The sequence below is a fragment of the Cygnus olor genome, chromosome 16 (assembly GCF_009769625.2).
Source record: "Cygnus olor isolate bCygOlo1 chromosome 16, bCygOlo1.pri.v2, whole genome shotgun sequence".
NCBI classification, from domain to species: Eukaryota; Metazoa; Chordata; class Aves; order Anseriformes; family Anatidae; genus Cygnus; species Cygnus olor.
In genome coordinates, this window is record NC_049184.1 from 10717248 (window position 1) to 10733064 (window position 15817).

At 36.9% G+C, this 15817-nt stretch overlaps 1 long non-coding RNA gene across 1 annotated transcript in view; it reads right to left on the reverse strand.

The window, feature by feature from the left end:
• Window positions 1-5053: 5053 nt before the first annotated feature.
• Window positions 5054-15817, reverse strand: part of LOC121079077 — a 42668-nt gene continuing 31904 nt past the window's right edge. The window contains exon 3 of the long non-coding RNA XR_005824855.1: window positions 5054-6213. This is a non-coding gene — a long non-coding RNA (uncharacterized LOC121079077). The remainder of the gene's footprint in view (window positions 6214-15817) is intronic.

Below are 15817 nucleotides of genomic sequence, written 5' to 3' on the forward strand. Positions count from 1 at the left end.
GGTACAAATACACTGAAAACTCAAAAATTCCTTGAGCAAAGGGGTAGCTGGGGCATTTTCCACAGATATAAATATCTCTTCCCTGAACATGCTTTGGCCTTTATTAATTAATTAATTATTTTATCTACTTCCAGTTGTCAAAGGATTTTAGGATATCACAAAACTTCTTGGTTTAAGTCAAATCAGCCCTCTCTGCAGAAGATTGGTATGACTTCGATTTTATTTTTTGTTAGAGCTCTGGGAGGCAGTAATTTGATGGTTTTTCAGAGAAGGATTTAACAAGTTCAGCATTAAGGTTCTTAACTGAAAACACTGCCAAAATTGTGATCTACCCAGCCCTTTTTGTTCCAATTTGAAGGAAGAGACAAATCTGTTGTTTTTTTTCCAACAGGATCTTCATCCCACAGAATCTTCTTCATGCTGTTTGCACAGTTCAGTCTTTGTTCAACTTATTAATTAAAGTTTCTCGTAATGGAGGGTCAAATATTCATCTGATCTTGCTTCATTAGCATTCAGCAGAGTTACTCCAGAAAAGAGTTTAGCCCATGGACTTTTAATTAGCCTCCTAACAAAAGACCTCTTTTTCCATGCATAAGTTCATCTCTAACAGAACATAATATGGAATTACCTTAACCTAACAGATATTCTTCACTCTTTGTAGTACATTAACCATTGTTGGAAAAGATTTGAGATGGAGAAGAGGTAGCTCATGCAGATCCGACACGATTAATAGGCAAAAGACAGGCTTTCAAAACAAAATGTATACAGCTCATCCAAAACCTGGAGGAAGTACTACCGTTGCAGAAGAGAGGGTGAACACTAATGGGGGAGGAAAACAGCATTTAATGGCAAATTTGAATATCTCAAAAACCCCACAAAGCGTTATGAGAATTTTAAATAAGGAAGTGTTAACAAGAGATCAAGATTTTGGAACCCTTAGTCCTTTCAATACCAGCTGTGACTCATGCATCTCCATTGGTTACTTTCATGGAGGTTACTTCCATTACCTTCATTGCATTGAAGCCATCAAATCCCTTTCTTGTTCTGTGACCTTAGAGATTTCCCCACAAACCATTCAAGAACAATTTAACCATTTAATAGCAAATCTTCTGGAATGATCCATATTGGCACCAATGAACTTATGTAGAAGTAAGAATTTAGGTTTCTGTCCTTCATTAATTCCACCAATGAAATGGAAAACCTTACTTCACAGCTATTCAGGGACTAAATAAAATAACACTGATGCCAACTTTGCCTAGCAAATGCTGAGAACCTGATTCTTTCACAACTTACAACTGTATAAATCAGGGCTAAATACAATAAAGCTTCAGTGATATTAAAGTCTTCCTGGTGCTTTTACAATAACCATTACCTAAGCAATGATATGTGAAAAAGTAAATAAGAGATAGTGACTAGCACTGTAAGAGACTTTCCAAGTCCCCTTCCTCACTGGAAATACAAAACGCTGAGTTTATTTTACTTATTTGAATATTTCCCTTCCAGAGTACACAGCTGAAGGAACAGGATTGCTTTCTGCTGAGATATGAATTTCTCACAAATTAATTTACTCCTTAGCAATGTTCTCTGACCAAATTAGAAGACTTGCCAAGTTTTCACTGGCAGGTAATACTGTTAAGTACTGTAAGCCAGTATTCCTGTGCAAGGTTACTATCATAACATGCTTTTCTAAAATGTTTGCCAGTTTCTTGCTACAACTCTACCCAGTTATTTTAAGGAAAAACATATCAGCATTTTTGTAACAGCAGAAATTCGGGCTCAACAGAAATTCAGGACTTAATCGTACAAATTTTACTCGCACTAATATTCTTATTGGCTTCAAAGAGAATGCTTATATGAATAAGTCCCAGTGAGCTGAGAATCATAGCATTTTACACTTTGTCAATTTGAGTGTTTGGAAGACCTAGGATTCAAATGCCCATTTTGCCACTGGTTGCCTCTGGGACTGAAATATATCTTAAAACCAGCTGGACTACTTAACCAGGGATTAAGGGATGGAAGTTTTTCTCTTAACTAGTTCCACCTAAAAGTCAATGCCCACTATGCAGATTCCCTCTACAATCAAAGAACAGAAGTAAGAACATCTGGAGAAAGATTCAGCACAGATAAGGTATCTCTGACAAAAGTCCCAGTGATGCTTTAAAATATCCCTGTTCCCAGCTCTCTGCCCTTGACCTTTTAGGAAACCATTCTGAAAGTACAGACAGCACCTCACTCATCTATCTCCAAAATCTGGTGTATCAGCTTAAAATATGGAGTGAGGTGATTTTGCTTTTCCAGTTCAATTTCAAGCTGGTACCCTCAGGCTACAGAACAGAGAGAGAGCTGGGAGATGAATGTCCAAAACTGCCCTAGTGAGAGTCACTAAAAACTCAGAAAGAAAACTAGAAAACTAGTCACTCTTGCTGAGAGCATATACATTTCTGCGCTTCATTTGTAGAGGTATAAAACAAAGGTGACAGGTACTCTCTGTCTCACAGGAGTGGTATAAATATAAAAGCATTGAAGGGGGTGAGGTGCTGTATGTTAGAGTAATGACAACTGTAGGAGCATCACAATCCTTAGTTTTTGCACTAAGAATACTGTTATTGGCAAAGAAAAAAATACTTTATCAAAGACTTCAGAAGAAAATGCATAAAGTATTAAGATTTTTTCTAAGCACTTCTAGCTGAAAAAAAGACAATTCCAATTAGTCATGGTCATCAAAACAGTTTTAAGCTGAGGGATATCTTTGGCTCATGTGCTAGCACCAGTCTGGTACAAACAGTATCTCAGGCAAAGTGGACTGCTTTCTGGAAAACATACCTGATCCTGAAAAGACGTTGAAGTGGTTTTCTTGTATGCTATGCCCACAAGCAGCTTTAGCATCCATCATAATACAGTTCCGAAAACGTGGATAATAAAATAGCTATGAGAGACTTACCTGAATGTAGCTTTAACCCCAGCAGTTTAATAAACAGTTAGAAAAAGATCATTTCCTTGTAAACTCTTTACTGAAAATATATAGACCAATTACGATAAACATTTGCATCCTTTAAAGTAATTGCTTTTGTAATGGGTATTGTAGAGTCTCTGTGCTATGTATTCTATGAGAGCTAAGCACAAAACTTATATTTGTATTTACTAGTGCATGTTATCCCTTGCTTACTGGTATATCAACTGTTTCACATACCAGTAATATACCTTTGATTGAAGAACCACGCTTAAAATATCTACATTATTTTTAATGCTGCAGTGGATCCTAGTGTCCTCATTTCTGATCAGGGCTTCATTCAACTAGCTTCTTCACAAACACAGAGATGCAGTCCACAGTGTTTGTGTGGTTAACAGGAAAGAATGTGCAATTTGCAGATATTTGCAGTGTTTTCAGTTCTACTGTGCTCACCTGCCCCTATCCCAAGAATCATTAGAAGGCAACTCATTTAAATTCATTTTGTTTTCAAAAATAGCTTGTCAAAGTACTACATGTTCCCTGGAACTACCTCTGGCCAAAGATAGTACATGTCCATAAAGTTTAGCCTGTTTATTTTCAAGGTTTAAAAAATAAATGCTTCAATTATCTTCTGGTTTATTGAGTATCTCAAGACATCATGTGGCCTGTAAATCACAGACCAACTCTGAATGGGTTGATATTACAAATAAAATAATTCTCTATCTTCTTATAAAACAGACCTAAAACATTTTAAGAAAGCAAAGACAACATAACGCATTGCCTGGAGACCCCCATGTAAACCGCTGTCTCCAAATAATTTCAATTTCTAGACAACACATTTTCAATCACTACAGTAACTCTCAGGCTGCATTCATCTGTTCCAGAAATTCTTGTACTCACTTTCAGTTCAAAGCTCAAATTCCCTGTTTTTTGTGTAGTCAGTGTTGCTTCTGGCTCAATGTCATACTGTCTTACTCAAAAGTAGAGTCAGATGGGAAAAACAACTCAGTAATTAACCAGCAATTTGTAGAAGAGATAAAATATCTTCATAGTAGAGGTATAATGGAATCATTATTGAAAGCTGCCTAAAAGCACTACATGAAAACAGAGAGAAAGATGTTTGACCTCAACCATACCAATTGCACAAATAAAGCCTTAATAATAGCTTGCAATCACACTTGGCTGGGCATTATTTCCCAGACACGCAAGGTCTGCATTACAGGGCCAGAAGCAATGACTCACTCTGCCAGCTGTGAAGGCACAGGGCAGCTTGTTATTCTGTCATAAGTTGTTTTGTGCATGCTGTAAAAGCTTCTATACATCTGATCCCTCAAGAAAACATTCTCTCTCTGTAAGCAAAAAGGTAGGTAGTTTTCGCATTTCTGAAACATCATTTAAAGTTATTTTTTTAAGGTGGAAAAAATATCTTTTATTCAAAGAAAAAATACTCAAAGGTCTTCTCTTCTTAAAGGCATGACCAAAAAAAAAAAAAAAAACCAACCCAAACTGGGCAGAGGGTGGGGGGAGGAACACTTTACACCCAAAGGCAATATAAATGCATACATTCAGTACTGTGTGCATCTGCATCCATCAGCACTGCAGGCTGTGTATCACTGTGCAGTTCTGAACTTTAAAAGAAGCACACAATTCTAAAAGCCTCTAGGTCTTTTCTATACCAGCTCTTGCCTAGAACATCAGCTGTTAAATTTTCACAAGTTGAAAGTGGAAACTGGAAAGCCAGCCTTCCATTTCTATATCAAAGATTCTGGCTAAGACTGTCTATTATTTCTGTTATTTGTGTCAGCAAAAGACTTAAGGTCAACATTACTGTTCAAAGCCTTTGTTAGTCCAACCATATGATCACTTGCATGTTTTATAGCCTGCTTTTCTCATGCCTATGCCTTTTTGCCCTCATATAATATCTATTATTTTACCTGTTTGAGAGGTATGATATTGGTCACAATTTTAGAAAAAAGGCAGAACTTTATCTGCAATGGCTCTTCAAAGTTTGGAAATGAGCAATCATAATTTAGCAATTGTCTTAAACATTACACAACTTCTCTGAACATCTTAATTTTTCACAGTTTGTCTGAGCTTCTCATAGATTGGCTTACCTTAGGCAATTTCAGGATTCCTTGTTTCTGAACTGCCTGTAGATCAGCCTCTCTTTTGACATGATGACATTGCTGAGTCTGATCCTGGATAGCACCCAGACTTTTAGAGGAGCAGTCTATGTTGGAAATATTTTGCAATAGCTTCTTAAACATTCAGAGGGAAATTGGCAATATATCATGTTGCAAAGTATAAGATAAGGGTCTTAGTTTTTCTGACATGTATCATCTGGCCCTTCAGTCTGCTCCTTTCAGTAAGCAAGTAAGGCACCACTCAATCTCTTCAGAAAAGCTACTGCTGTTTTCAGCAGTTTTCAAGATCTCTGATTTTCCACCGACATTCTCTTCAGATCACATACTACATTCACAGTTCTTCAATATCTTAGGAAAATTGAGTGAGATCTAGTGCAGTTCAAAAGCTTGTACTTTAGTCTCTCTAAAGAGGTAAAATCACAGACCAAACTTTCTTGCTTAAGGGTATGAGCTAGCCACTATATGCCCAAGGTTAGGAAAGATTGTCCCTTAGGAGCACACAAATCCAGGATTGTCTGCTGTACAATTTTCTTTTAACATTTTCATTTGGGACTGACCACTGTCAGAGGTATGTTTTGGACTAGCTGGCCCATAGTCATTCCAATGTAATGGCACACTTCTAGTCTTAGCTTTATAACTGGTTTATTTGTAGTTTTATCAGACGTGCTGTCCTCTCATGCTATAATGAACTTCAAAACTTTTAGCTTCCACAAGAAAAGTAAGTTCGTTCTCTGGGGTTAGCAACTGAGGTTTGGGCATCATCTAACACCAGCTTCTCCAGTGCCACATGAAATAACACGCTACAGATGAGTAACATCTGAGCTTTGAAGCTTAAGTTTCTGGTTAACTTCTTCAGAACTAGGGTACTTGAAGCAATAATTTTGCAGATTTTGGCAAAAGTAGTATGATTGTTCCACTCTGGAGCTTAGTGCATTTTCTATTTATCATCTTGAGACTGAAGACGCAGAGGAAGCAAGTTGCGGAGGGGTGGTTCTCACATAAAAGGACTATTGTACCATTGCAAAATAACACGTGACCCAATTCTGAGTACAAAGCATCAGGAAAGTGCAAAGATGGCTGAGATGGCAAATTCACAACCAGAAAACTTCAGACGTTTTCCTGAAAGTATAAAAAAATAAAAATAAAAAGAATGAGTGAGAGGAAAAGACAATGATGAAATTACCCTGAAACTGTTTATGATTAAATCCTAGCAATGAAGCACTGAGGTACATCTTCAGTTAAACTAGGAATATGTGTAGAAGAATCCCATCTTAGTTGTTAACAACAGCTGAATGCCTAAATCCATACATATGATCAAGTTCATGTAATAACATTTATCATGCTTGTTATTTATGTCAACGGTTAGACATGATCTGTTCTGATCTAGTCTTAATCTGTTCTTATTCTGGCATGATGTAGAATAGTACAAATCACATTTCTTTGCAACACTGCTAGAACATGAAAATCCAGTACTAATTGTGCAACTATAAATAAATAATGTGAATGGAACAATTAGAACTACATATCCCTAAGCTTCTCCACATCAAAATTTTGGTAGATATCTGTTTGTATTTGAACACACAATAAGAGCAAATCCTTAAGAAGTCACAGATTTTGCAAGTCTCTCCATTTGCAGCTACATACAATTTCAGACTGTAATGTTTGTTGTGTGTTTAAACCTGATACAGACACACCTGGAAACAAGAACAGCTGAGGCACATATAACTGCTCCCCTGTGTCTGACCTCAGTAGGCTTTGCTGGAGTAAATGTGAAACATTTCAACATATGAGTCAGTTGTGTCTGAAGATGTCTTCATGTCATGGCTTTCAGGTAAGTTTCTCTTTAATTAAAGATTTTAAATAATTTTAAAAGGCTTTAAGGTGTTGGCCCATTGCATACCTATCTAAACATTAATGCTTTTGTAGTGACCTGTAGAACCTAAGGTAATAAAGTAGACGGGTTAAGAAGAAAGAATAATAAAATATATTTACAATTATTTTTTTTGTGTCCATAAAGAGTGTTTTATCTATAATACAACATACATACATTTCTCTAAGGGTACCCAGTTTGCACCTCACTTTGTAGCACAATATAGTTCTGTAATTTAACAGAGATATCAGAAAAGATACACAAAACTGAGTCATAAACACTCCCCCAAATGCAACACCATAAAGAATCTTATGACATCAAAATTACAATGTAGTGGGCAGTACTTTGTGGTCTCTGTGGTGCCTGCAAAGAAAACCACAAAGCTTGTAACATTTGTAGTCTCTCATTCATTCACACACTCACCCACATCTCTGACCAGCTGCTAAGAAGCTTGCCACGTGATGAGATAGGGCCTCATAACAGGCTGGGCTCCTTTCAAACCATTATAGAGAAATAGATATAGTTCCTACTTGCACCAACACTGACAGAAGTGCAGGTGTGAACGTTATCAGGGATGTAGTCGTTCCTATTATTTACAAACAGGACAAACTTTTTGTTGAACCTCTTTCCAAACTCGTTTTCACCTTTTTGCCCTCTGTTGTATTATTGCCTGCTATGTCTCCTGCCAGATTGTCCCCACAAATGAGGAAAAATTTCCTCATTGCACACCAAACTACATACTAACATGAAAGGAGATATAGTCCCTCTCACTGCTAAAATTCGCTAGCCTGAACATTTGCAATTTAAGATATTCTGCTGTGCCTTAGGCTAGCAATGCAAAAAAATGGCAGTTTTATGCCAATGAAATCACAATAGATACTCAAAATCATTTTGCAGGAACTTCTTCTCTGATTCATCAGAAATAATTCTCTATCCTACACATATTTTGATTTCAAGTATAGATTACAGTTAGTATTTAATACACTGTGGTGTCTGCTCTGAGATTTTTAGATCAGAAACACAGGAAGCTTTTAGTCAATGAAAAAAGGAATGTACACAAATGCAAGTGTAGAAATGTACGGTATTATGTCTCTCAGTTCTCCAGGTGACCTCGCTCTTCTCTACATTAAATCTAGAAAGCTCAGAATAGCTGCAGGTGGGCTAAATTTTTTTGTATACTTGTAGGTTTAGAAGTATTTGCTTCCCTTTACTTTGATTTCAGAAAAGTTGAAATTTTTAGGCATTCTTTTCTTGTCTCTTTACTGATTAAACACTTCTGTGGCTGCCTTGCTGCTTCCAGCAATATTGGCTTTTTTCTTTTGTTTTGTCTCCTTCTCAAATGTATTGTCCTTTGCCACACTGTTTATTGTTTCATAATTTTAAGATGAATTCATGGAACTGAAAACAAAGTGATTCATATGCAGGATCTTCCCAAGGTCAAAGCTAAAACCAACTACAACCAAGAGTACAATACTTCAGGGCCCACATGCTGGTAACGATGTCTCACCACTGTCAGAAGCAGGGAGCAACGCAAGCTTTTCTACTTCACACCAATGTTGAAGGTTACTTCAAAAGTTCCTAATTCAGAATTTCCAACAAAAAGTTCTGCCAAATCTAAGCATAATGTTCTGTTCAGAACCAGTTTCTGGTGTGCTAACTCAAGCTGACTGGCACATTAACCCTCAAAAAGGCCAGTGGAACATGGTGGAACAAATCCTGAAGGCAGCGTGCAGCATGACTAACCACATCAGGCTATATCTGTGTTGCTTAGGAGCAGAGGTGCAGAATGGGAGCTGGATTTCCCAAGCCCTGAAATTTCTGTATATGAGAATTTTCTTGTGTAATCTGTTGCTATTGTAGCAACAGGACTTTCTCAGTTTCCACTCGTCTTTGGAAAGAACAAAACCAACAAAACAGAACAAAACCAACAAAGCAAAACAAAACCAGTATTTATGCCAGTGACCTGACTGGATCTCTTACACCAGATAAGCACATTAAATGGGTACATTTTTTACTATTGGAAAAATATATTTCAAATTACCTTGTGCACGTTTATCTTAGCAGAATAAAGTAGAAGGGAAATCAATACAAATTAGACAAACGTTATTGTGGACTGATTTTCTACATCACTTGGATTCAGATAAAACTAGAACAAGAAGTAAAAATTACTCTCAGCTGCTTTGAGAGAATGAATATTGGGGAAGAAGGGGGAAGGAATTTAAAACTCAAATTAGAAATTAACTCTAATCCAATACACACTACAGCTAAAATTTTATCAGCTGTTGAGGATTTCTATGAATAGAGAGTAGTATCTTTATTCTAAAGATTATCCTGTTCTTCTCCTGCAGACAGCCCTCTTCAAGGCATTTTCTTCACACAAAAATGCTTGTATGATAATGAAATTCAGTGACAAACCTGTGGGTTCTCCAAAGACAGATTGCACCTTTTGGTGAATTATTGTGTCTCCTAAAATGTGAACAAGACCATTTTGCTCAACAATTCAAACAGATGTCAGGAACATGGTAGGTTTATGCATACTATCTTTTGCATAACACAGACTTCAGTAACATGCAGAAGTATCTCTTTTTAAAACGGATTTTTTATTAATTTTTCCAAGATTCAACACCATAATTCAAGTAATATAATGACACAAAGCTCTGAAATCACACAAAGAACTCCAATAAGCTGCTATTACACCTTGAAATTATGAGATTCATATAAAGCTCTTTGCATTACAGAAACAATTTTACCAAGATCGCATACAAAGTTTGATACTTAAGTCTGACTGTGTTCTTCATATCTCTGTTAGAAAGCAATGCTTGGGTATTTCTTCAGCATTAAAACAAATTTGACAGAATTCAGTGATGCATAGAGTCAAACAATCATCCTTTTACCTTCAAAGAATCTTCAGTTGACCCCTAAATCTACACTTCTGACAAGGGAAATGAAAGGGTAGAACATACCCTGGTGGTGACAATGAAAGGAAATGATTGTTATATGAAATAGGTCACCTTTATGACTATGTGTCAACTGCAAGTGAGTGATAAATGCCTAGAAGCAATGTTTGCCCTACAGATGTATGAGTGATACATGAAAATTTTCAAGCAGAAGCTGCTTGCTTAAAAGCAAAAGAACATAATGAAGAGGAAGTGGTATCTGACCTTAGAGGGGAGGAAGAATGCATAGGGGTTGTGTAGCTGACTGATACTTTTGTAAAAACTAAAATTAAAAGTTCAAGTGTAGTCATATTGGGACATGCTGTTTTTTCTTGTACAAATCACTATTTTACCTGTCGTGTCCAAGATAACATTAGTGCAATGTGCAGGTACAGAAAGGGTGGAGAGTTAGAATAACACCTTAGGACTCTCTAAGTATAGACATTTCCTTTCTTTTTTTTTTCCTTTTTTTTTTTTTTCTTTTTTTTCCTTTTTTTTTCTTTTTTATAATGACAGTGCATGCATCATATGCTGTCTGTATAAACAATAAGCAAAGGCAAAATCTATTTCCTTCGTCTCACACTTTGCCCGTCTTACCTAACTACAGCTTATGCTTGTTAGGATATGGATGTCCTCCTATAGTCTGCCTACAGAGCAAACACAACGGTTCTCCCCTGCAGGCTGCTGGAAGAGAGAGGTGGAGCATTTCTCTGAAGCTGGAGATTTCTAAGGAAGTAAAGGCAGGGAGCACGGTGAAGTGAGTTCCTACTCAACCAGGCTCTCTATTGCCCTCAAATTGGATGGTCTCTTCTTCTATGCGACTTAAATTATACCATTTGTCAAGAACAAAAAAAAAGTCTACAGATTAGTAGCTCAGAATTAATCAGCTGCAATCAGCCTCCTGTCATTCTACTCCCACAATATTGAAAGCCCTTTCAAAGAATCAGTGCCTTGGAGCTCTGGATAATCATCATTTAATATTTGAAACCACCATTCAGAAGATAGGTATCTATCAACATGTCACTTTACATACTAATAAAACAATTCTTCTTCTATTGTACCTGAACTTAAGAATCTCAAGGTGTCTCGGAAACAGTAAGCCTTTAAATTCTCATGGGATTCTTGTGATTTCCAAAGAAGAAAAAGTTGATTTCTGGGCCTCAGTGGTTGCCTGATTTCTGGAAGGAATTCAGTTCTGACCAGTGAAAATTAAATCTCTTTAAAGTATATTTAGTTTAATGCTTAAAACTTGAAACATGAAAAGCGGTCATTTACCTCTAAATTTTAGCCCTCGTCTGTCAGTAGTTACTAATCTGTCTGCTGGATCGTGTTAGACATGGAGCTTTCAGAGAACACAAAATATATCGCATGCAAACAGATTTTGTAAAATGTTTTATGCTACTTGTATCATAACCTCAAAAAAAAAAAAAAAAAAGCATTGATTAAATTCAAGATATAAAGAAAAAAAATGCTAATGATATAGCAAGGCTGCTGAGACATCAATATTAAAAGCAGTTTGCTGAGATGAATATTTCTTTTTTCTGTCCAGAATGACTTTTGTACATTTTTTGTATTCTAAAATACAGGATTAACTGCATCTGTTGGATCAATACCATAAAGTAGCAATACTGTCTTCCATAAACACCCAGTCAGTTTTATGAACCAGGTTATTAGTAGTTAAATATTTAAAGATGTTTGCCTTTGGATCTCACTTTGATGCTTGCAGCCAGAAAATATTGTCTTCCAAACCCACTTCCAAGCTCCTCAGTGGTGGGAGGAAGATTTTGAACCAGTTCAAGAGCAAAAGTAATTTTCCACCCTTCTAGACATAAAAAGAAAAACAAGAATGTATTCAAAAACACATACTGTACATTTTGGCTCATTAGAGATTATTTTCAAGGAATGATGCAGAATGAACCACATGACAACAGGCACACAAAGTTGAAAGGACGTAAAGTTAGGCATAAGGGTTTGGTTATTGCATACAAGAGTCAAAAATACACAAATAGCACAGCACAAGAGTGAATCAACCAGCTGTGCTTCCTTTCGTAGTGTCATTTTTGCTTCATGACTTTCTCTTTCCTCTGCAGTGTTTGGCAACCTCAGTCTTTCTCTGTGCTTTAAGTGCATTATGTTTCTTCATCTTCCCCACGATTTGTTTTTTTTTTTCCCTCTTCTCTCTCTCCTCCGTTTTGGATGTTAAAAATAAATGTGAATTAAGAAGGATGTCCTCCCCTGCCAGAGACCAGCTGCTGTAGACACCCCTTGAAAAAAACTATTTCAATGAAATTAAAGTCATTGTGGACTGGATATCCACAAACAGGGAGAAAATAGCAGCAGCAGAAGCAGAGCTGTTTTTCAAGAGGATTCAGGAGCTGATCCAAGAGTTCCAGCTATGTCTGTGGGAGGTAGAAGGCTGATGGTAGCGCTGTTACGTGGGTCACCTAGTCCTTTCATTGCCAACTAAGGGGCAATGCAGAAGTGCCCAAGGAACAGTGTCTATAACCTGGCAGCAGGATCGTCTCCCTGCAATTGTGCCCATTTCCCTGTGGTGCTGTTCAACTAGTCAGGCTGTGCACTCAAGTACAGCAGTTGGTTTCAAACAACCGAGTTACACTATACTCAAATTTTAATAGACTTAAGTCCTGCCTGATTTCCTATCATAATAATTGGGGAACAAACTTGTGGAGGACAAGGCTGATGGAATTCATCAGTGAGGATACAAATGTGAGTTAGAACCTCCAGACCACCTCCCAGAGCCACCAAGCATAGGTCCCATCCCCATAAACAAGGATATGTTTATCTAGTATGTAGTCCTCGTGATTGGTACCTAGCTACATCACACAGGAAGCAATCCAGTCTGGTCATAAGCTTGCACTAACCGTATTCATAAATTAAATAATAAATGCACATCCCAACAGACTTCTATTGGTTTCAAAACACACTGCACTATATTTAAAGAAAAGAAAAATGCATGCAATTAGATGTTTACAATGATTTCAGAGGCAAAAATGTAGTGTGACGCACAGTCATCTCACTGGCTAGTGTAACGAGCTTGTCACCATAACAAATTAGCATATCTGTGTAAAAGTATACAGGTATCTGTACACAGTCATCTGCACATAGGGTTTTAAAACAAGAACAGAAATATAAGTGCTTTATACAGTGTCATATCAAACCCACAGAAAGTAGTCAGTACTAGTATTTATGTGAAGTCAAAGTTAATTAAGACGCCAAAAGAATGCTTTTGTTTCCCTAAGAATTCTCCACCAATTTATTTCAATTTAAACATAGCATATTAGTTCTCCCTCAAAAAAAGGGAAAGAAAAAGAATTGATCTTTATGTCACTCAGAATCACATTATCTTACAAGCATAATTCACATAAAACAAATTAAGAGGCTGATCAAATGCTCTGTTAACGTAACTCTTTAATAATAATATCACTTAGATTTTAAACTGCTTAATTAGATTTAGTCATTGCAATCAACAGCCTCATTGAAACTTCATTTATAATTTATAATCTCTTTGCATTTTACTGTTCAGTTTAAAAACAGCATTAACAACAAAAGCCAACAGTAAGTAGAAAAAGACAACAGCTACTGTAAAAACCAAGGTGATTTATAGAAATGTTGCAGCAGTTAGGTTTTGGGATTAACTTATTTCCTGGTTCACCAAACATCAATGGAAATACTTCAATTGGCTCGAATGGGTTCATGATTTTCCCTCAGGAAAAATAAATTTGGACTTCGAACACAAATCTAGATCCAGCATTTTACATTTGACCACAAATCTAAACTGAAAAAAAAATAAAAAAAAATAAGCTGTGCTTTTAGTGAGAAAGTTGAAAAATGAAGTAGATCTTTGAGACATTATAATGCCTAAGCATTCAATTCAGCTTCCATTCATTAGTTAGATTTTTATAGATAATGAAGATGTAATGAGTAGGCCTAGCCAAGGCAACATTTGCTGTTGTGAAGTAGATATTTAAAGAAAAGGGCGTTTGGTTAAACAAAGTAAAAATGCATTCTATAAAGATTTATGCACATTTGAACACAACCATATTCACAGATAATGTTGGTTTTTTTTCTGACTGCAGGTAGAAATAGGTCATCCAGGGTCAGGTGACATACTTTCTTGGGATAAACCATAATTTTATCTGCAATGGCAAAGTACCACCTTGGGAACTGGCCTGCCGGAAACAGAGCTCCATGTTGATACCACTCACCCACAGAGCAAGGGGAATATTACAGCTCCAGGATTTTGGATAAGATCTACGTGAATTGAAGTTCCTTTTGAACATTAAGATATTAGTTGTTCAATAACACAGGCATTTTGCTTTTATTGTTCTTATTTTAATAGCCAGATCTTTATTTTCCTGTTATTGCAAGATTATGTGTTTATAATTATACTCCATTTAAAGAAGCTTGGATTGGTTAGCATGTTGGTATCTCCTCTATAACTAGTTTATCTACTTAAACTGAACACATTTCACTAACTTCTTCCTAGCAGAGCCCAAACAGACCCCAGCAGAATTTAACACCCATCCCTCTAGAGCAGTCTGCTGATATGCTCAAAATATATGTGTAAACTAGCAGGCATCTGCTAAGCTACTAGTGAAGTATCCAGTAAGTAAATAATGCATCTGGGTTGCAGCCACCAAGATTTATAACACTTTTCCTTGATTTCCTTTTTCACACTACAGTAAATACAGTAATGGTGCTGGCTAATAAACAGCCATAAATCTGCCTTCCTGTTTTTATGATGTTTGCTGATTGAAAAGTAATGCTGTGAAACTGATGAAGTCAGTGACTATGATGCAGGAAGGCTTTGTGGCTTTCGGGGGTTATGTTTTTAGTATATTTGAAACAGTTCATTTTGCAGGACTTTTCCACTCCCACATCAATAAGTTGGGGGTTTCTCATAACCTTCACCCCCTCTATTTTCCATATGCTGTAAGCTAGATTTTACTCCTAATAAATTCAGCAGATCCACAGCAGATGTGGAATAGAAGAGGAGGTCTGGAGTTTTTTTTGGACATGGCCTCTCACCAACAACTTAATTCAGTTCCCGTTAAGTCAATGGAAAAATTCCTGTAGACTTTCATGACAGTTGAATTGGGCTTCTGTTGCTTCCTTCCTTCCACACAATTTCTTTCATACCCTCTCAGCCATCCTTGAAGAACCAGGACAGTTTAGGAACAGTTGTATACAACACACATCTGTTTTTTACAACTCAGTTAACAGAGCACTGCAGGAAACTCCTAAAAATGCAGGAAACTTTGCACTCAGGATCTCTGCAGGCATAACATGGCAGAAGCATGCCAGACATCACCCCTATAGGAATACTCATACTCTTCCCGTCAACATCTCAAATTAGCCGAGTCTAGTGGGGCTGTCCATAAAAGTCAGACATTTCTTTCCAAGGGATGTCACTTTTGAGAAAAGTGTAGAAATACCATATCATTTTTTTCTCAGACTTTCTTGGTGATAGTAAGAGAACTGAATCAGAAGCAAACATGTGGAATAATTTAACAATTTTATCTTTAGCTGCTCTGGAAACAGCTTATTTTATCAACTGAAGGCCTGTCACTTCTCCAAGTTCGAAGTACTACACACTTCTTAGGGGTAGCCTAAATGTTAATTACAGCAGTTTGCCATATCTGAGATGTCGAACGATGGTCACAGGAAATTAGCTGCGTTTATACTCCTAAAGAGGAGAAATAATATTTTTCCTTCCTACCAATGAGAAGAGAGACTGTTGATATCAGTCTGCAGAACTGGGATGTTTCCCTAGCAAGTTATTTGGTCTTACCTGTGTACGTTGTTCCCTCCTTCCTCTTTCCAGATGCACTACTTTTAGGAAAGTTAAAAGTGAGTTCCATCAAACAAAACAATTAAGAGAGGCCTAGCTATGCTG